Below are 14,804 nucleotides of genomic sequence, written 5' to 3'. Positions count from 1 at the left end.
TCTCTCCCTCTCCTTCTCCCTCTGCCCCTCCCCTGCTTGCACTCTCTCTCACTCTTTCTCCCAAAAATAAATAAATAAATTTAATTTAAAAAAAAAGTTTGTTGTGTCCCCAGTAATAATGAAAAACAAACAAAAAAGACAAAAACAAACAAAAAACTTTCCAGTGTAGTAGAAAGAGAGTATTAAACAAGTACACAATAACAACAACAAAATAAATGGGCAACTAAAAATTGTTTCCAGAAAGGAAACAAGTAGGTTATTATGAGAGAATAACTGGGGGCTGGGGCGGGTAACAAACTAGGTTGGGAAATCAGGAAAGGCTGGTTTGAGAGGGTAAATTGAGGTGGAAATAGGAAGGATGTGTAGAACTGGCAAGTTGATGAGTGAGGGGGAAGCACTCCAGGCAGAGGGCATGGCAGGAGGGATATGAGAGAGGAAGATGGGATCAGTGAATCTGGAGCACAGAGTGTGATGGGGAGAGTGACCTCAAAGGAGACCAGATTTATAGGCAAGAGTGTGAAGATGCAGGGCTTCCACAGCCTGGCTAAGAAGTTTGCGGTGTTTTCTATGAGCCATAGGGACCCATTGATGAGCTTTAAAAGGAGGAATGCAGATGAGCGGAAATAAGATTGGTTAGGTTGGCATAGCAGTTGTCTTTGTGAAGAATGGGGTGGCTTCAAGTAGCGTGGTACAGTGGAGAAGAAAAAAATGAGTGGATTTGAGAAATATTTTGCAGGTAGAACTTTGTAAGTCGAAGATATCACGTACTGGGAATTTCACACAGTTCTGCCTAATAATAGGATTTAGTGTTGCACTGGATGTGGGGGACAAGGAAAAGGGGACTATGAGGGATGATTCCATTTTATCAGCTTAAGTAAGCTGGCAGATCCAGGGGCCACTGAAGTGGGGAAAATTGGAGGACCAGATGTGGTGGCCAAGGAGGTCAGCTCCTATCATGCATTCAACTCCTCTCCCATTGTGTAACAGGAACATAGTTCCAGGAACTGACTCCAGCTCTGGGGGTCATTAGTGATTAGTCTAGGCCAGTCTTGATTTTCCCATTTTTCCTTCTGATGGCTGGCTCAGAAACTCAGTCTTAGCTTGTCTGAATATGCTCTGGGCATTGTGCGTGGTCCAGTGGTGAGTACATGACCTAAATTGTTTCAGTCAGACTGAAGGGAAGGACTTTTATTCCATTAGTGAGATTTTTGTTCCTAAAATTTCTACAACATTTCTATTTTTTTTTTTATAAGAGGATTCCCAGAAGTAGGAATAGTGAATCAAAGGGCTTGAATGCTTTAAAGACTTTTGATATGTGTTATTAAATTGCTTTGGAAAACAAGTGTTCCAATGAATGCTTACATCAGCAATGTATGAAAATGCCCACTACGTTATACTTTCACAGCATTGGTATCCTCATTAAAAACAATCTTAGCTAATTTGTTTGGCAACAAATATATTTTGTTTATAATTGCCCTGATTTTATTAATAATATGATTGAACATTTTCCCATCAGATTGTTTTTAAAATGGCTAGCCAAAAGAGCATTAACTCCAAAATTTAAAACATTTTTTTGGGGTGCCTGTGTGGCTCAGTCAGTTAAGCATCCAACTCCGGCTCAGGTCATAATCTCGCAGCTCATGAGTTCTAGCCCCCTCCCTTCAGATTCTGTGTCTCCCTCTCTCTCTGCCCCCCTCCTGCTCATACTCTCTCTCTCTCTCTCTCTCTCTCTCTCTCTCTCAACAAATAAAACATTAAAAATTTTTTTTTAAAATAAAAAGTAAAACATTTTCCTCTGGTACTATCTCAAAGAATGCTTCAGAATATCTTTGTAGGAAACAACTTGTTATATTGTCCATTTACCTTACCACACACTCCTCTTGAATTGTATCTGAAATACTGATCATTTCTACCACCTAGATTTCCTAGCATAAGGGATAGATTATGTGACTGTGTAAGCAAAATCAGTATATAAGTCAGTTTCACAGCTGTCAAACTTTATTCACAGCATTAAGGAATTGAAATTACATTTTTTCCCTGTTGGAAAATTGAATGCCAAATTTGCAAGACAATGCAAACAAGATTTCACTTAGTTGCCCACCTCTTCATTTGCACCACTCAGGAATGTATTCTTTGCATTCTATATAGCCTACAAAGTGAAGATTCTTATTGTGATCTGAATTATTATACATGTGGAATAGAGAAATAAGATATGCGAACCAAGCTGTCATTCTGTTTTTAATCCTCAGAGTTTTTGTTTGTTTCATTTATTTTTGTTTCCTTGCAAATTTAATACAATAAAAAGAAACAACTATTAATTCATACATTAGTTTTAATATTGTTTTTCACAATTAGGAGTCTATCCTCTGAGTTTATAGTATGCGGACACATCTAATACATAAAATTAAGAGAATTTTTCTGGAAGAGCTATAAAAATCTCTTTTCTATAATTTATCTTGATTCCAACATCAAAGGCATCAGAAGAAGCAGCAAGAACTAACGCTCCCTTCTTAGCTTCTAGTGGTTCAAGATGGAATTTTACATGGAATCAGATAATGGCTCTTATCTCTATTCTCCTTGTTCCAATACTGTGGTGATCTGCTTCTGTTTATACTATTCATGTGCTTTTATTTTATACTATCTTGTAGTAGTATTTGATTGTATATATTTTATTAAATTCTATGTCCTTTGTGAGCAGAGACTTGTTTCTGACATCTAGTTAACTCTCCAGAACTTGGGTTTGCTCTAACTTTCCGGTGCTGCCAATTATTATCCCAGTTAATAAAAGTCTTGTCTGCATCCTCTAAAAGTTGTTCTAACCGACAAAGCAAAGTTTTCTGAGAAAAAGCTAGAACTGGGATCCAACTTGTCAGCCTTCAAGGTTTACATCACCATTTGGTGAGTTGCCTGAAAAAATAAAGTTTGTTCAAAGAACTGACACAGCTTCTAGAACAGCAAAGGGGCACATGCTGAGAGACTTTGGGTGGTTTCTGACAGCTTGATCAGACATGTCCCTTCCTTGCAGAGACTATGTTGATCCATAAGCGTATTGTCTTTGTTTTGCATGGATATCTTCTAGATTAGAAGTTCATGAACATGGAAGTCATGACCCTTCCCCCAAGGGGAAGGAGATACCAGGTAGATATAACTCCCCATGGCACCCCTACTATCTTAGACTCTAACTTTCATCTATACCTTATTTCTTCCTTGGATATTAAACTGCTCACTTCCTTGTAACCTCTTTAGGAAGAATATGAGAGAAACAACTTCTTCCCCTCCCACAGTCACTTGATGGCATGTTTTCTGGTTCTTCCATCCCCCTCCCCCATTTCCCCCCACAGAGATTCAAAATCTGAACCACAGTGATATCACCCTACTCTAAATTTCTCAGTAAATGTGTGGTCAGTTTAAAAAACAACAAATCCTCAATCTGCTTAAAAGCGTCATTTGAAATTTGCCATTTCACCCCAGATATATTAATGCATGAATTCATTTAAGTCTTATTTATTTATAGTCATGGAGCTAGGAGTAGAATGTTCATTATTCAAAGCCACCAGGATTTCATTGAAAATCTGCATCCCTTCCTCCTTTCACACTTTTACTATGTAGGCTTGGAAGTGAAGAAATATGTTCAATAGCATGGTTTGTCGTTCACCTTTTATTTTTTCTTTCTAATAGGCAGCATTGTATAATGAGAATTGGTCAGTCAGAACTGGCCTTCAGTGCTAGTCCTGTATGGAATAACTGGAATGACCTCTGACAACTTATATCTGAATGATCTTGCCTTATGTAAAATGGAGACAATGCTCAGATTCCCATAGGATTGTACGAGAACAAGTGGGGTAGCATACGTACATACTATGCCTATGCCTAGCACAGTGCTCTAAGTTCCAAAAAATAGGGACTCCCTTTTTAGCTCTTTCTCTTCCTCATTTCCTTCTTCTCCATTAATAGTGAACCATCCCAAATCCGGATAGTCTTGGTATAGAGCAAACACAGTGAACATATATACTGCAACGGGATAATAACAAGTGGACTGTAGGTAAAACCTTGCTTGGCAGGCATTATTCCCTGCCTCAACTTGCTTTACCGAGCCTGCTTTACAAACACTCCCAGTGAGATGCAAACTTCAGATTGATCCTCCAACTCTGTCATTATCTAGACTCAAACTGCTTATCCAACTCTGCCTCGTCTCATTTGGATTTCTTCCAACCATTCAGGCAGCATCTTCACTGAGGCTTGAATTTGAGCCCTGCACAGGACTGTCCTGTATGTTGGCATATGTTGCCAGTAATGCCCGAAATTCTTCACTTCTCTGTTTCTTCAAGTCCTTATTCCTCCTTTCAGGTCAAATCCAAATCTTGCCTTGAACAAGTCACTTCTAAACTGTCTTGTCCAGGACTGTCCAGCAAAATGTAAGGTAAGCTGCATATGTAACTTGAAGTGTTCTAGTAGGCATATTTAAAAAATCAGGTGTCGGGGTGCCTGGGTGGCTCAGTCGGTTAAGCCTCCGACTTCGGCTCAGGTCATGATCTCGCGGTCAGTGAGTTCGAGCCCTGCGTCGGGCTCTGTGCTGACTGCTCAGAGCCTGGAGCCTGTTTCAGATTCTGTGTCTCCCTCTCTCTCTTACTCTCCCCCGTTCATGCTCTGTCTCTCTCTGTCTCAAAAATAAATAAACGTTAAAAAAAATTAAAAAAATAAAAATAAAAAATCAGGTGCAATTAATTATTAATTTCAACGATGTTTTAATTTAATTCAGTATCTCGAAAATATTATATAAACTTACATCAATGAGATTGTACATTCTTGTTTACTAGGTCTTCAAAATCTGATGTCTGTTTTACACTTACAGCATATTTCAGTTTGAACTTGCCATATTTCAAGTGCTAGTAGCAACATTGGAATGGCCACCATATTCGATGGTACAGGGCTAATTTATCTGATCTTGTCCATCTTTGTAATCCTGTGTCACTCAGAGTTTACACCATACATTTTAACTTTTAACTTTATAAATATGACAACTTACAGTTTTGAAAACTTTGTCGTTTACAAAGCACTTTCAGGTAAATTGTCTTCAGTGGTCCTCATAGCAATTCCTATGAAGATGGAAGGATTATTGTTCAGAGAGAAAGAAATTGAGACTCAGTTATCAAGACTCCAAGATATTGAGTAACTATACAGAAAGTGAATCATTTCTTGAACCCAGGAAGTGAGGATCTAATCCCAGTAAACAGCTGTTTATTTAAGTTGTATTTGCACAGAACTTCAAAGTTTACAAAGACTTTCACATAAATTATCTTACAAAATTAATCTTCATAAAACCATCGGAAGTTATTTTTGAAGAGTTAACACATACTCAGGCTACAAAATTGAAAAAAACAACCACACCTACCAGTTTCTTTTATTCTTTTACTCTCCTTTTTACTAAATGGCTGCATAGTATGTATACTATTCTGCACTTTGACTTTTTTCATATAATAGTATTTTTGGTATATTAAATATGTTAGAAGATCCTTGCAAGTTGTATGTTAAGGCCTGCCTCATTCTTTTTAACTGGGGTATAGTATCCCATTGTCTGGGTATACTATATTTTATTAAGCAGTCCCTGCTGATGGACATTTATGATGCTTCAGTCTTTTGCTGTGACAAATAATATTGCAGTAAGTAAATTTGTGCATACTTCATTTCAACATTTTGAGTATAGCCACAGTATAAATTCTATACCAACACTTCTGGGTCAAAGTGTATGTGCTTTTAAAATTTGGAAATATTGGGGCGCCTGGGTGGCGCAGTCGGTTAAGCGTCCGACTTCAGCCAGGTCACGATCTCGCGGCCCGTGAGTTCGAGCCCCGCGTCAGGCTCTGGGCTGATGGCTCGGAGCCTGGAGCCTGTTTCCGATTCTGTGTCTCCCTCTCTCTCTGCCCCTCCCCCGTTCATGCTCTGTCTCTCTCTGTCCCAAAAATAAATAAAAAACGTTGAAAAAAAAAAATAAAAAAAAAAAATTTGGAAATATTGTCAAATTTCCCTTTAAACAACTTAAATGATTCTGACTTACACTAAGAAAGTATGAGTGTTTCCTCACCCTGGTGGAAACCCAGTGTGCTGTGTGCTGTGAACTTGCACTGGTGAGTTGAAGCATCTTTTCACATGTTTAAGTGTCATGTGCATTTACTTTTTGGCAGACTGACCATTTGTATCTGTATCCTATACTCTGATTCCCTTCTGGATTGTTAGTCTTTTTTTTTTTTTTAATTGTAAGAGTTCTTTATATATTACGGAAATTGTGATGTATGGTATAATATTTTCCCCTGATTTGTCTTTTGACTTTGGATTTTTTTTTTAAGATTTTGCTTTTGCTTTGCTTAGTATTTGCTATTTATATAAGCTGATTTACAAATATTTTTTAATGGCTTTTGTGTTTTATATCACATGTCGATTTCTAGTAGTATAGGTCCAAGTTTAATTTTTTTTGGATGATTAATCACTAATTCAATGACATTATTAAATAATACATCTTTTTTCACATATTTAAAATGCCACCTATATTCTGTGCTACGTTACTTTGTATTTTTAGATTTATTTCTGAATTTTGTTTTCCCTTCCACTGATCTTTTCTTTGCACTAGTCTCATAAGACTTTAATGTATATTAGGGTTTGTCCCTTCCCCCTTATCCCTCATCCCTGATTTTCTGGATTATCATATGTACTTACTTTTTTTTTTTTTATTTGAATCAGCTTACTGGCATATAAGAACACTTTTGTATTTTTATTGGGATTGCATTTTATTCTTAGACTACATTATGGAGAAGAGTTAGGGTTAGGAAAATCGTCTCTGTATGATGGGGTTTACCACCCAATGGTGCACTTTTATTTGTTAAAGTCTTCTATTGTGCCTTTTAATAATGTTCTAAAGTTTTATCTTCTTATACCTATTACCCATTTTCCTAGGTGTTTTACATTTTTGTTCCCATGGTAAAGAGGATTTTTTTATCCCATTATAACTAATTAAGAAATTTTATTATAGAAAATTTCAAACACATCAAAAGGAGAAAGAATGGGGTGATGAAACTCCTCATACTCATCATCCAGCTTCAACAGTTTTCAACTCACAGCCAGTTTCATTTCCTCCAGCTTTCTTCCCTCCGCCACTCAGATTGTTGTAAAGCAAATCCAAGATTTTGTATAATTTCCTCTGTAAATATTTAAGTGTAGATCTCTAAAAGATAGTAATTTGAAAAAAGCACAACTTTTTGTATGTTAAAATATTTCATAATAGTTTCATAATATCCTTAAATATCTAGTCAATGAACATATTCCCTTAATTGTTTTTTTCTTGTAGTTCACTTGTTCAAATTGGGATCTAAATAAAATCCATATATCACAATTATTTATATCTCTTAAGTCTCTTTTTAATCTATAGGTTCACCCTCTAGCTTTTTTTTTTTACCTTGCACATTTTTGTTGAAGAAATTGGATCGTTTATCCTTTAGAGGTTCTTATATTTTGGATTTTGCTGATTGGCTCCCCATGGGGTTATCATATTCCTTTATTCCTCTGTATTTCCTATAAATTTAATTAGATCTAGAGATGTGATCAAATTCAGATTTGATTTTTTTTGAGGGGAAGACTAAATAACATCTGGTTGTTTTTCTTTTTGTGGCATTAGAAGTCATTGATAATTATTTCCTGGGTCTGTTGATTTATTAGAGCTTGGGAAATGGTGATATTCTAATTGTATCATTTTACTTCATTTATTAGATGGGCTATTTCTAAACAGAGATGCTTTCCTCATTAACTATTTGTATGTATGCAAAGTACACTGAAGTGTAATCACTGGAGATGCATTCATATAAGAAAGAGAGGAAAAATACTTGATTCTTTCCCTTTGTTTATTAGTTTTCAAAATAAAGAGTTGATTCTTAATATCTGTCAAAGGTGACCAGTTGTTTTGTTTTGTATTATTATGAATGCATGGATTTTAAACATATTTGTTTAAAAATATGTTTTAGTCCATTGAAGTTATTATACTCATCGATATTCAAATTGTTCTGTCTTTGGCCAGTGGGAACCTATCGAAATTGGCTCCTGAGGTCTTTAGACACAAATAAAGTCATTGATAGTTCTTTACCTACTTGTTTAAAAATATATTCCAGGCTTATTTTGCACATTTCCTGTCCCAGATCTGGAAGTGGACATTTTCCCCAGAAGCCTTAGTTACTTTTAGAGGGAAATTATTTTTAGAAACTAAGTTTGGACATTAGGGGTGCTTATTGCTATTGTGTTGGCTATCGTAGTTAGGCCTTTTAACTGGATGGAGCTGGGAAATGTGTGCATGCCTATGTTTCAAAGATTACTTCTGCCATGAGTTTATACTACTTCCAGTTCAAAGTAAGGACAACAAGGTTTCTATTTTATTGTTGATATTAAATCTTTATCTCCTTTCTTCCTTTCTAAAAATTCTGACTCCAATAGTGAGATTAATACCACAAAGTGAAGAAGGACAAGAAAGTCTAGACATATGTAAAAGAGTGGTTATAATTACGGAACACAGAATTTAAGTCGGGTAAGAAAGGAAATAGAAAGATGAAGGAAATGAGAAGATAAGGATTGTTCCTTTTATTTACTTACTCAATCTTGTACTTCTAATAACTATTCATTGTACTGTCTGGATATCTAATCCATTTATTCTAACTGCAGTGTACTATTCCATCGTTTGGCAGCTCACTTTACCTATATATTTTTCTATGTGATGACATTTAAGGTTGCCTTTAATTTCCCATATTTGCCACCCAGACTGTCACAATTTATATATATTTTTTATTTTTTTAAATTTTTTTTTCAACGTTTTTTATTTATTTTTGGGACAGAGAGAGACAGAGCATGAACGGGGGAGGGGCAGAGAGAGAGGGAGACACAGAATTGGAAACAGGCTCCAGGCTCCGAGCCATCAGCCCAGAGCCTGACGCGGGACTCGAACTCACGGACCGCGAGATCGTGACCTGGCTGAAGTCGGACGCTCAACCGACTGCGCCACCCAGGCGCCCCCACAATTTATATTTTTGCTCAAGTCCCAACTAGTTTGAGAATTCTTTGGGATGTAACCTCAGATATGGAATTTTTGAGTCATAAAATAGACACATGCTCTGTTTCTCTAAATACTGCCAGACTGCACTTCAGAATGTCTATGCCAGTTTACCCATTCACTAACAGTAAATGTAAGTTTCATTCTTTCCATGTCCTAGTCAATTCTTGATATTATCCACTTTTTCAACTTTTTCCCATTCTTATAAGTGTCAAGAGATATCTCTTTGTTGTTTTCATTTGTTTTCCTCTGATTACTAACGAGTCTGAACTTGTTAGTCATCTGTCTTTTTTCTTTGTTTATGGTGTCTTGCATTAAACAAAAACATTTAATTTTGATATTGTAAGTGGTTTTTTATTTTTGGAAGATCTTGTCTAGGAAGATTTTACTCATTCCTATTTAACCGAAACAGTCTCTTGTCTTTTTTTCTACTGACGTATAGTGCTTTCTTTTTTACAAGTGGGTCTTGAGTCATCTAAAGTCCACCCCAGTTTATGGTGTCAGGTAGTGATCCAACTTTCTTTTTTTCCATAAAAAAATCCAGCTTTTCCAATGTCATTATTTCTTTCATTTTTTATAGTATTAAAATTTGTCACATACATATAGATCCATTCTTGAGCTCTGTGTCTCTTTATTTGTTCCATTGATTTATGTATCTGTGCATCAAAACCTTACTGGATTTTTTACTAAAGCTTTGCAGTATATCTTGATAAATGGTAAGGAGTCTACACTCTCTGCTCTTCTTTACCACATTTTACTTAGCTATTTGGGTTTTTGGACATACATTATCCTTCTACATACATTTGAGAATAAGTCCATTGAGTTCTGAAAAATATCCAAGTGGAAGTTTAGTTTGTATTCAATTAGTAGATTATTGACATCTTACTGTGTTATATCACTTGTGAATATGATGTGTACCTTCATTTATTTGGGGCTTATATTGTTTGCTAGAGCTTTACATTTTTCTTCTCACCAAGTTTTTTAAATTCATAATGAAATGTTTGCACAAAATTTTCATCTACTTTTTTCAGTGTTCTGGTGAATTTCTTCAACTCATCATTTTTTTCCTGTTTTTAAATAATGAAATCTTATCCTTTTCGTTGTGATTGTTGCTCATGTGATAATGAACACAGACCAACTATTTGTAGGACCTTCACACAGGTTAGGTAGAGGTCCATGTTCCAGATCAGCAGTTATTATGACACATAGCTGAGAGTGTCTCAAGAGTTCTTTCAGCCTTTATTTCTTGCAAACCAACCAGAATTGGCATTGCAAAGCAGCTCAAAAGGTAGTTCCTTTCCTTCTACCTGTTTTGACAGACTACTTCCTGCAAACATGGTTTGTCAGTGTGATTCCTTGTTCAATCTTGCCTTCTCTGCTTCTGCTTCTTGTGGGATCCAAGCCAGGCCCAGGAAAGGGCCTTTCACCGGTTGGCACACACCACACCCATTGATGGGGAAAAATGTTGTGATTTACACCTCAGGGTGCACTTCTTATCTTGAAAAGGGGTTGCTAACTTTTTAAAATAAGAAATTTAGCTACTTCTATCCTATCTCCATTCTCCCACATTCCTGTTGGATACTCGTTCTTTTGTATTATCCTCCTTCCGTTCTGTGGTTTCAGATTTCAGATTTCAGATGTTTCTTGGTTTTGTTAGAGATCCAATTTAAAGTTGTTTTTTATTCTTTGATGGTTTTGAATAATTTGTGAGAAGAGCCATTACTCAGGTATTTTAAAACTGGATATCAGAAGAGATTCCTTTCTTCCTTTCTTTTTTCTACCTTCCTTCCTCCCTCCCTCCCCACCTTTCTTTCTTTCTTTCTTTCTTTCTTTCTTTCTTTCTTTCTTTCATATTTTTTTAATTTTTAGTTTTTTTTATTATGAAATTTATTGTTAAATTGGTTTCCATACAACACCCAGTGCTCATCCCAACAGGTGCCCTCCTCTTTCTTTCTTTCTTTCTTTCTTTCTTTCTTTCTTTCTTTCTTTCTTCTCTTTCCTTTCTTCCTGATGAAGATATTGAGGCTACGAGAAGTTAAATACTGTACTCAAAGTTGGTTAATTTTTCTAATGGTTAATTAGGTCTAGGAAGAAGAAATTCATGGTACAAAAGAATCGACATTAATATTGTTGCCAAATAAAGTATTTATCACGTACACATTGTTTTTTTCATTATTTGATATATATTGTTAAAAAGCAAGCACTGTATTTTTAAAAACATAACCACAGTACCACCACTAGAACAAAATAAGAAAAATTGCATAATATGACCAAATATACAGTCAATGTTAAAATATTTCTGATAGCCTCAAGTGTTCTTAATTTTTTAAATTAATTTAATTTTTGTTTTCTTCCCAAGTTTTTATTTAAATTCAAGTTAGTTAACACATAGTGCAGTATTTATTTCAAGAATAGAATTTAGTAATTCATCACTTACGTATAAGACCCAGTGCTCATCACAAGTGTCCTCCTTAATGTCCATCACCCATTTAGCCCATTCCCCAACCCACCTCCCCTCCAGCAACCCTCAGCTTGTTCTCTATAGTTCAGAGTCTCTTATGGTTTGCCTCCCTCTGTTTTTATCTTATTTTATTTTTCCTTCCCTTCCTCTATGTTCATCTGTTTTGTTTCTTAAATTCCACATGTGAATGAAATCATATGGTATTTTTCTTTCTCTGGCTTACTTCGCTTAGCATAATACACTGTAGTTCCATCCATGTTGTTGCAAATGGCAAGATTTTATTCTTTTTGATGGCTGAGTAATATTCCATTGTATATATATCACATCTTCTTTATCCATTCATCTGTCGATGGACATACGGGCTCTTCCTGTAATTTGGCCATTATTGATAGCACTGCTAGGAACATTGGGGTGCCTGTGCCCCTTTGAATAGTATTTTTGTATCTTTGGATAAATACCTAGTAGTGCAATTGCTGGGTTGTAGGGTAGTTCTACTTTTAACTTTTTGAGGAAACTCTGTATCACTTACTCACTATTTTATAAATAGAGTAAAACAAGACATTGAGAACCAAGTTGATTTATACCTTTATCAAATTATTGATAGGTCAGGAAATTGTCAAAAATAAATAGGAAGGATTTACACTCCCACATAATAAACTCCATTATATAGATATAATAATTTGAAGAGTGTCACACTGGACAAAACTGGTGAGCCTTGAAAGTTCTGAAATAGATCCTAGTATTTATAAATCTTAGAACTTGCTTAAAAAATAACAAAATTTCCCAAATTCATGCAAAGGGTGACATTAGTATGTGAAAATCAATCTGCAACAACTGACTAAATGTCGGGGAAAAACAAAACAAAAACAAGAATATATCCCTATTTTCACCCCATCACACATATTCATCTAAATTATAATGTTAAATTTAAAAAAAAAGAAATCTTGAAAGAAGTATAAAATGTATTAGTGATTTTCTTATTTGATATTACAGTTGAAAAGGTTTTCCTAAACATGAATGAAAAAGAACCAAACAATGAAAATTGAAACAATGAAATATTTCATGAGTTGTAATTTCTATGTTAAATAAATCAACACTGACAAAAACAAATAAACTGAAAATAATATTTGAAATATATGTGACTAACATATTATATCCTTAAGACATATAAAGTGAAAAATATTTTCAAAAAAGATGTACATCCAAATAGAAAAGTTGGCAAAGGATATAGACAAATAATTAACAAAAGAAGAAATATAAAAACCCCAATAAATATATTAAAATACATATTTAAATTTTACTTGTAATCAAAGAAATATAAATTAAAACATTTCCCCCACCAAATTGACAAAATTTAATACTCAATATTGGGGAGGTGAGAATGAACAATCTTGTAGTTTGCTGGTGGGAACATACCCAACCACATCTGAAGGGCAACTTGGCAATGTATATCCAAATTTGAAAAATTCCTACCCTTGGGTCTCGTCATTTCACGTCTAGGAATTTATCTAGAAGAACTAATCAGAGACGTGTACAAAGATTTATGTACATGACTTTTTATTGTTGCAATATTTATAACATTAAAAAATTGGATAAACCTATATAACCCAAAAAGAACATTAGTTAAATAATTTATGATACATTACTATGATAGAATACTATACAGAATTATTTTTTCCAAATGTATTTTAAAAATCATTTAGTGGCATGAGAAAATGTTCACATATAATATATAATGTGACCTGGAAAAAGTATATTATGAAACATTACATAAAATATAACCTTTATTTTATAGTAATATTATTTATAAACACTTAAATGTACTTCTACTTATTTACTTTATACATTGTACACATGAGAGACTAAAAAATACAACAAAATATATGTGTACATATATTTATATGTTATGTATTCAATAATAGTTTAGAATAAAAATATGCCAAAATGTTAGCCATTGACTGGGTGGTGATGCTATATTTAACTTTAAAAATGTCGTTATCTTATGCATTTCCAAAATTTCCTATATTGAGTCTTTTAGGATGGTGAATTATGACAAAACTTAAAAAAAAACTACTCTAAGTAAGAAATAGAAGTCCTTAATTTTCAGTGCCTTTTTCTCTTAAATATACTGAATTGTTTCACTTCAGCAAACATTTTTTAAAAGCCTGTTGTATAGGACTACGTTAATGGTAACTTTTCTGACATGAAAAAAATGAAAGATCTGTTAACAGTAAGTCCACATTTTCATAGCATATAATAGGTTTCAGCTGGGCACCTGCTGTGTGCTCCCTTTGGAAGGAATACCCTCTGGTTTGTCACAGTTTCCATCAAGCTCTATAATCTTTCACCTGGTCTGCTCCAGTATTCCTGCTACCTGTGTAACTCCTTTAGAGATATACATGTGTCCTCCTCCAGTATTAACTTTAACAACCAACATATTTAGCGGTGGAACATGTACAAGGTTATTGTCATCAAATATGCCATCTATTACCTTTACTAATTAACTTTTCTGAAAGCTGTGCCCAATGGAAGAGACAAGAACTCAAAACAAAGGAGCATTGCTACTGGAAAGAAAAAGCCAAAATGTAATGATTTCAGCTAGAATGATTATATGCCACATCTCTCTCTCTCTCTCTCTCTCTCTGTCTCTCTGTCTCTCTCTCTCTCTCTCTCTCTCTCTCTCTCTCTCTCTCTCTCACACACACACACACACACACACACACACAAATGCACCAACTATAAGCTTGTTATAAATAACAAGATAGTTAAATAAATTGGTTAGAAGATAAATATTTCTAAAATTAGTAACTATTTTTTCTATCCCACCAATCTCTGATTAAACAATACAATGACAATCGCTTCTCGGCCTTTTGGCTAAGATCAAGTGTAGTAAACAATACAATGACAAGAATATTGTATTTATAATAGCAACAAAAAAATTTAAATACAAGAATGTGTGGGAACAATATGAAAAAAGCTTCAAAAGTTTATTGAGATATAAAATATTTCAATAAATGGATACACATAACAAGTTTCTGAAAATTGTAAAAATGTCAGTTCTTCCCATTTGAATTTATAGTTTTGATGCTATCCCTATAACTTTTTCTATAATGTGAAAATTTTAAACAAAGTGCATCTGGGAATATAAACAAGAATAGAGAAAACTTCTGAAAAGGGTTCTTAGTGAAAAGACCTTAAAGATGTTCATAACCCTTTTCCTAATAATTTCATATTTAATAATAGATTTCAATAAAATAATAG

General features: G+C 34.5%; 1 pseudogene; it reads left to right on the top strand.

Annotated features, from left to right (window-relative positions):
- The first annotated feature begins 14,397 nt into the window (after positions 1-14,397).
- On the top strand, positions 14,398-14,485 carry LOC122204326 (annotated as a pseudogene).
- The last annotated feature ends 319 nt before the right edge of the window (positions 14,486-14,804 follow it).

Source organism: Panthera leo, chromosome D3 (genome assembly GCF_018350215.1).
Source record: "Panthera leo isolate Ple1 chromosome D3, P.leo_Ple1_pat1.1, whole genome shotgun sequence".
NCBI classification, from domain to species: Eukaryota; Metazoa; Chordata; class Mammalia; order Carnivora; family Felidae; genus Panthera; species Panthera leo.
The sequence above is the reverse complement of the archived record's forward strand: the minus strand, read 5'-3'. Positions and strand labels throughout refer to the sequence as shown.